At 39.2% G+C, this 7,618-nt stretch overlaps 1 protein-coding gene across 4 annotated transcripts in view; it reads left to right on the top strand.

Moving 5' to 3' along the window:
• Positions 1 to 7,618, top strand: part of LOC106868411 (neuropeptide CCHamide-2 receptor) — a 52,500-nt gene that overhangs the window by 11,461 nt on the left and 33,421 nt on the right. The window contains exon 1 of one of the 4 annotated variants that reach the window (XM_014913645.2): positions 1,531 to 2,100. The exons of the other annotated variants lie outside the window; for them this stretch is intronic. The gene's annotated coding sequence lies outside the window, so the exon portion shown is untranslated. Of the gene's footprint in view, positions 1 to 1,530; positions 2,101 to 7,618 lie in introns of those variants that run through there. 4 annotated transcript variants of the gene reach the window in all.

Below are 7,618 nucleotides of genomic sequence, written 5' to 3' on the forward strand. Positions count from 1 at the left end.
GAGCTGCTGGCAGAAACGTTAGCACACCAGGCGAAATGCTAAGCGGTATTTCGTCTGCCCGCTACGTTCTGAGTTCAAATTCCGCCGAGGTCGACTTTGCATTTCATCCTTTCGCGGTCGATAAATTAAGTACCAGTTACGCACTGGCGTCGATCTAATCGACTTGCCCCCTCCCCCAAAATTCCAGACTTTGTGCCTAGAGTAGAAGAGAGTATATTTAGTTTCTAAGCTTTCCGAAGTTTGACAGAAACATTAGCGCATCGGACAACATATAACATTAATATGAAATACAATTTAGTGGAAGTACTCAATACTGTTGGAGAAAGTGCAATAATATGACTCTGATTCTGAAAACAGTGAAGGGCTCGAGCAAATCCAATCGAAGTGTGTATCAGAAATCTCCAATTGCCATCCGATCACGCACATGCGCGCGCGCGCGCACACACACACACACACACACATACACACACTTGCGAGTGAGTGAACAAAGGACAGAAAGCAGCACTCAGCACATTTGTTAGGAGTTACACATTTTTTTTTTCTAAACAACAGTTTGACTCAGCTCTGCATGACTTCAAACTTTCACATGGTTTACAGTTTCAAGGACGCATGGGACACGTCCTACATGGTTGCTTCCTACGTAGCAACCAACAAAAGTTTTAAGTCATGTGGGGCTGAGTCAGATTGTCATTTGTGTGTGTGTGTGCGTATGCGCGTGTGTGTGTATTCTGCAATTTTGTTCAAACTATGTCCAGAGCCTTCCGAGGTGTGTTCATGTTACCTTAACCGATTCTGTATGCTGTTGATCATGACCAAAATACTCTTCAGTTTTATTGCCAACGAAATGTAAAAATGTACGTTCTATAAAAGAAGAAATTTAAGTTCTGCAATCTTATAACTTCCCCTCTGATTGATGATGATGATGATGATGATGAGAGAAAGAGCTTATCTTTCATGTTAGAGGAGTGCACTATATTGAACATGTGTGTGTGGGTGGGTGTGTTTAAAAGTATCAACTCGCTACCACTACCTTCATCATCATCGTCATCATCATTGTCCTCAGTGAATCTACACATTTGCGACTTTGTGTCTGAGATTAACTTTGTCCTCTCAAGTAGTGCGTGCGTGCACTAAGTAGAAACCATTTATTGTAATCATGGATAGAGTTTTGAATCGTCTATTGTTAACTAAATTAATGGAGCCCCCGTCCCCTCCCAAAGCTCTGGATATCGTTAAATCATCTGCTTAATGTCATTAGCTGGTTATTGTTACAGAAAAGGCGTGGCCTAATAGTTTGCTTGTGTTAGGCTGGCGATTATAATATCGTAGGTTCAATTCCTGAACCGGGCATTGTGTCCCTGAACAAGGCACTTCACTCTCGTGCATCTCTCTCTAGCTGTCTGTCTGTCTGTCTGTCTGCCTGCTTGTATGTCCCTCCCCCTCTCTCTCTCTCTCTCAAACTGTTCCGAATGGTTGATGACTGGTTGATATAACAATGCATAATATGCAAGCAGGTGTAACCTATATACGCAACTTTTCATATAAATATATTCGTCACGCCTGCTATCGCTTGTCTTTCTTTCTACATACATACATACATACATACACATGTATGTAGGTGTGTATTTTATGGGTGGAAAATGTGAGGCAACCCAATAACTGAAGAATGCTTATTTATTTTGAAATTGCAAAATCAATATAAACATGCCGCATGCAAATGGCCTGTTTGACAAGAATCAGCTGTTGAGACGTTTTCGCTGTTCTTAACAAACGCGAAGGATATCAACCAAAAATAATAAGTTATTTTATACCAATGTGAAGGTGCGTGGTCTTGTGATTAGGTGCATTGCAATCACACTCGTAAATTCTTATGATCGTGGTTTCGACTCCTGAACCCAGCGGTGCGTTGTGTTCTTCAGCAAAACACTCCAATCCACTTAGTTGTAAATGAGTTCCAGTGGTGGCTGGAAAGTTAACTCTGCAACGGACTAGCATCCCGTCCAGGAGTGTGAGGATATTGTAATCTCAGTCATTCATAATCTAGGGGGAACCGGGTTAACTTCCAGCCTCATGAGTCTTTGAGCCCACGACAGACTTAAAGTAAGTTTCTTTGTATCAATATTATCATTTTTTTAAAGGTAGCAAGTTGGCAGAATCATTAGCGCGCCGGGCAAAATGCTTAGCGGCATTTCGTCCGTCTTTATGTTGTCTGAGTTCAAATTCCTCCGAGGCCGACTGTGCCTTTCATCCCTTTCGGGGTCGATAGAATAAATACCAGTTGAACACTGGCGTCGAAGTAAGCGACCCACTCCTTTCCCCGAAATTGCTGGCCTTGTCTCAAAATTTGAAACCAATATTATCTCGTATCTATCCATGCATATCATCTATCCATGCATATCATGTACAAGCAGACAAGTATTATTCTGCTTATCACGATATGTGTTCAAGAGTAGCACTTTTAAATGCCTTCAATGTCTATGAAAGGACATAGTCAATGACATCGTCCCTAGAACTAGACTGGTGCTTTATTTTATCGACCCTGGAAGGATGAAAGGTAAAATTGACAGTAGCGAGATTTGAACCCAGGACGTAAAGCGTTGGAAGAAACATTACGAAGCATTTTTTTTTCGACTCTGTTCCAACCCCACCACCTTTTGGGGGTTACTAATTTTGGTTTTCTAATTCGGCGGGATTTGAACTTCACCAGGCATTTTCCTGGCGTTCTAGCGATTCTGCTAGCCCGCCGCCTTGCATCTAAAAATAACAGTAAGAACATTTATAAAACAGAATTTCTTTGGGTGCTGCTAGTTGTAAATGCATATATAAATATAGCGATCTTTCGAATTTAGCACATATAAGATGATGACCTCTCGTACAACTTTTTCAAAGGTATTTCATTAACATATATTCGTATCTTTGTCATTCTTACTTCTCTTGTAGTTGCTTCTGATCTTTGATCGTTGATCAAAGACGTTCCAAACCTGATCATATCTAGTTTCTTTTTTTTCTTCCTTTCTTTTTTTTTTTTTTTTTTTTTTTTGTATTCTCAGATAAAGTCTATCTAGGACTACTTTATCAAATGTGCCCTTCCTTTTTTCAAAACTGTAGGCAGCAGCTGACATAGATTTAACTGCTTGTGACTGCTTAGTTCCAAGTAAAGATGTTCTATCTTGGACCATCCTGTCGTATGTTCAGATACAATGTATCTAGGATTACATTATCCAATGTGCCCGTCAATTTTTAAGACAATAAGGAGTAAGCTAAGAGAGATTTATTAATTCCCAAGTAATCCTGATCAACGATGCTTCAGCCTTGGCTATCTTGTCTTTTAATCAAACATAGTGTAACTAGGACTACATTATCCAATGTGTCCTTCTACTTTTTAAAACAGAAGGGCATGGTTCGAGTGTATACACTCATCGACATAGTATACACTCATCTTAATTACTTGTACCTCATTATATATCTCATTGTATATCTAATTACTCCACTCACTACATCATCTATTACAGTCTTTCTGTTGCATCACGCGATAGCAGTGTGAACTGTGCAGACGGGAGGAGCGAAACATCAGTTATATATCTAGAACAGACCAAGGACCCAAGGCTTTTAAGCCGTGACTGCCTCTTTTTGCGCGCGTGTAAGTCATGGTGTATATAGGACTGCATTATCTATACTGCTCTTCCTTTTTTTAAGATAATAGAGGGACATTTGACTGCCATTTCCAATCATCTATACTTATATTTGATTGATATTTCCATTAAGTCGAGTGACGGCATTTGGTTTCCTTGTTGTCCCGTCGTATGCTTTAGTGTGTGAATATTGTGTGTATATAATTTATTTATAATATATTGAGTTGAGTTTTGGTCAGGTGCTTAATTATGAATACTGGGCTTGATTCGTCTTTCAGAAAGGGGTCACAACTTCTTGGCACCTTATCTAGGGGGATATTTACCCTCGGCTCCGCTTCACAGTACAGCTTAAATTAAAGGACTTTTGTAGAAGTTGGCATTACACGGTCCGAACGCGTGTTTTGAATGTGTGTATGTGTGTGTATGTAAGTCATGAGGGAAGAGAGAACGCACTGCCCAAGACCTGTTATAAGACCCTGAAACTGGTGGCGGAGAGGAAGGTATCCTTAAACCAGAAGCTTAACCCAAATGCTTGCAACAGATTATATTCCCCGACAGGCACCCCAGTAGGTGACAGTTTAAGTCTACAACCCAAAGACGATAGGAATTCGGAAAAAATACCACAAGGCATCTGGTCCGCCTTTCTTTCAGTTCCACCAATCCACCAACCTCATAGTTGGTACTTTTTTTCTTTATCGATCTCGAAAGGATAAAAGGAAAACTTAATTTTGATTGGATTTGAACTCAGAAGACAGAGTAGTGCATGTGTATTTATGTATGCGTGAACAGATATGACCGAGTAGTCATTATTGGGAATAGCAGTCTCGCCCTAATCACTGCGGTTTTATGGTGGACATGATCCGCTAGTCACTATAATGTTACGGTAGACGTAATCTCTCTCTCTCTCTCTCTCTCTATCTATCTATCTATCCATCCATCTATCTATCGATCGATCGATCTATTTATCTATCTACCTCGTTACAACAATATAGCTAGATGAAGACCACGTCTATCGCGGTGATCTTTGGCACACACTATGAATCACACTAAATCTAACGAAATAAACAGAAAGAGGGGTGGCTGTGATGCTTAGCGTAATAAACAACTTAATTGGCGTTTCAAGTTCAAACCTGCTTCGCGTAGTGACTCAGAGAGAGACCACGTCTCGTGATGCGCGCGTAAATAATTTTCCCGCCAATAATAGTGCATTGTGGATAATAGTCGCTACTCGCTCTAGTGTGTGAATGCTGTGTGTGTGTGTGTGTATGTATGTATGTATGCATGTATGTATGTATACACACGTACACGTTTTGGGAAGGTTAACGTGTAAGTTCTTTAATATACGAGATAAATGGATCTTCGTTGTTTTGAATGGTGCTTATTCCAGTTGTTGGTCAACTGCATTCATTGAATTACAGTGTTGATTGTTGAGTATTCCACATATACGTGTACCCTTAATGTACTCTTTTGAATTAGAAGTATAATCCACCCACCCAACGGCTTTCGCACAGTTTCCCCTCTACCTAATTTCACTTATAAGATTCGTGTTCGGTCAAGCCTACGATAAAAGACCCGTGGTGAAAATGCTATGCAGTGGGATTGAACCTGGAGTGTCATGATTGTAAAGCGAACTTGTAAACCACTCAGCTGTGCCTGTGTAAACACACACACACACACACACACACACACACACACACTGTACATGCATAATCATGTTTACATAGGTATGCACATATTCATTTACATAAAATATTTTTTTGCCCCCCCCCCTCTCTCTCTCTCTCATGTGTGTGTGTGCGTGCGCGTGTTTGTGTGATTCATTACAAGTCAAAGCTAACCTCTTATATTTATTTCATCGATATTTCCCGCCATGCTGCAAATATTGATTCTACGAAAGTCGGCTGACTGAAACCCCTCAGGTGACGACGACGACAACAACATCAACAACAACTACTACTAGTTTTTGTTGATGCTATCATTATTATGTTCGTTAAGATAATAAGCTGACAGAATCGTTCAGCGCGTCGGACAAAATGCTTAGTAGCATTTCATGTGACACTTAACGCTCTGAATTCAAATGCCGCCGAGGTCTGCTTTGCCCTTCATCCCTTCGGGATCGATAAAATAAGGCACCAGTCTAATATTGGGGTCGATGTAATCGACTTACCTTCTCTCCTAGTATAGTTGATATCGTAAAAGAGGCAGTTTTTGTTCGAAAATTTTCTCGATAAAATCACCCCAGTTGCTGTATTCAAAGTTGCTCTAAATATTACATGCTAAAAACTTTTCGCTATTGAAATTAGGGTTCGTCTAACATACCCGTGCGTCTTTTATGCCAGGGGTTTTCAAACTGTGGTCCGCGGACAACAGGGGGTCCGCAAGGACAAGACAGGGGGTCCGTGGACAGCAAATACTTTTTATGGGCAATTTGATTTTATATGTTTTTTAATCAAAATCTTTTAATTGACAATAAACCTATTTGTTAAATACTGTTAAAATAAATAAATGTAAGTAAATAAATGTAAAAATATGTTATTTTAAGCAAATATTTATGTATAAATTTCATAAGCGGTTATAAGGGGGTTTATAAGGTAAAGCCTGAAATATAAAGGGGTCCGCAAGTCAAAAAGTTTGAAAACCCCTGTTTTATGCCATCAAATATGCGTTCCTTACAAACACACTATTGTTTAGAATGTTGCCGTTGCCGTGTTCATTAGATAAACATTGTTGTTTTTTGTAAATGAAGTCAACAAACAAATCTTCCTTGCACAAATCCTTCCAGCGATGCAGATAAGGTCTTTTCTACTTTAATTTTTAGCTATCATATCTCCAGTCACAATTATAGTTAAGTTCGATCATATATTATAAGTAATATAAAACCTATTTATTCAAGGACGAAGACATTATTTAGTATTGTGTGTGAGAGACCGCTCTCGTTTCACGTTCTGAACGTTTAAAATGTTGATTTGCTCCAGTTCTTTTCTTTTTTATTTTTAGAAACCGTGCAATAAACTGTAATGTTTTCGTTACGGAATACGACTAACTTTCATTATCGTTAAAGTATCAGGCAAAATACCTTGGTATGTGTAATTACGGTTCGTTCTGAATACGATTTCCGCCGATTTGAGGTCCTCTTTGCTTTTCTCCTCACCCCACAAAGGTGGATAAAAATAAAAAGTACCTGTGAAGTATTGAAGTCGATGGTATCGATTGATCCCTTCCCCTAAACATTGCTGGTCTTGTTCCTAAATCAGGAACCATTATTCTTCAAATAGTCTGAAAATATTATTTTTAAATGCAGTAGGGTATGATTTTGAAGAGATTTGGCAGTTATTTCTCCCAGGTCAAGCGTTCACATAATGGCTCCTTAGTTGGTTTGGATATGTGTGTGTGTGTGTGCATGCGTGTGTGTATGCGTCTATACGTGCGTGTATGCATCCATGCTTGATTACCAGTATTGGTCTGTTTATGTCATTGTAAACATAGCAAGCGTAAAATTCCGGTGATAATACACAAATTTAGGATATTTTTATACTTTGTACGACTTTAATCTGTATTTCTGGATATATAATCAGTTTATATGAAGGTAGTGCAAATCCAGAAATATTTATTTGTAATTACAAAGAAAAACTACTCTAATTGGAGTGGTGTTCATCGGACGACCCTCAAAATATACCAGCACTAATAGCTGTAGCAATACTGTTTATATATATTCTTTTATTCTTTTACTTGTTTCGGTCAATTGACTGCAGCCATGCTGGACACCACCTTGAAGGGTTTTAGTCGAAGAAATCAACCCCAGGACTTATTCTTTATAAGCCTAGTATTTATTCTATCGGTGTCTTTTGCCGAACCGCTAATGTTACGGGAACATAAACACACCAGTATCGGTTGTCATGCGATGGCGGGGTGGGGGTACAAACACAGACACGAATATATATATACATACATACACACACACACACACACACACACACATATATATA

This window comes from Octopus bimaculoides, chromosome 2, assembly GCF_001194135.2.
Source record: "Octopus bimaculoides isolate UCB-OBI-ISO-001 chromosome 2, ASM119413v2, whole genome shotgun sequence".
NCBI lineage: Eukaryota > Metazoa > Mollusca > Cephalopoda > Octopoda > Octopodidae > Octopus > Octopus bimaculoides.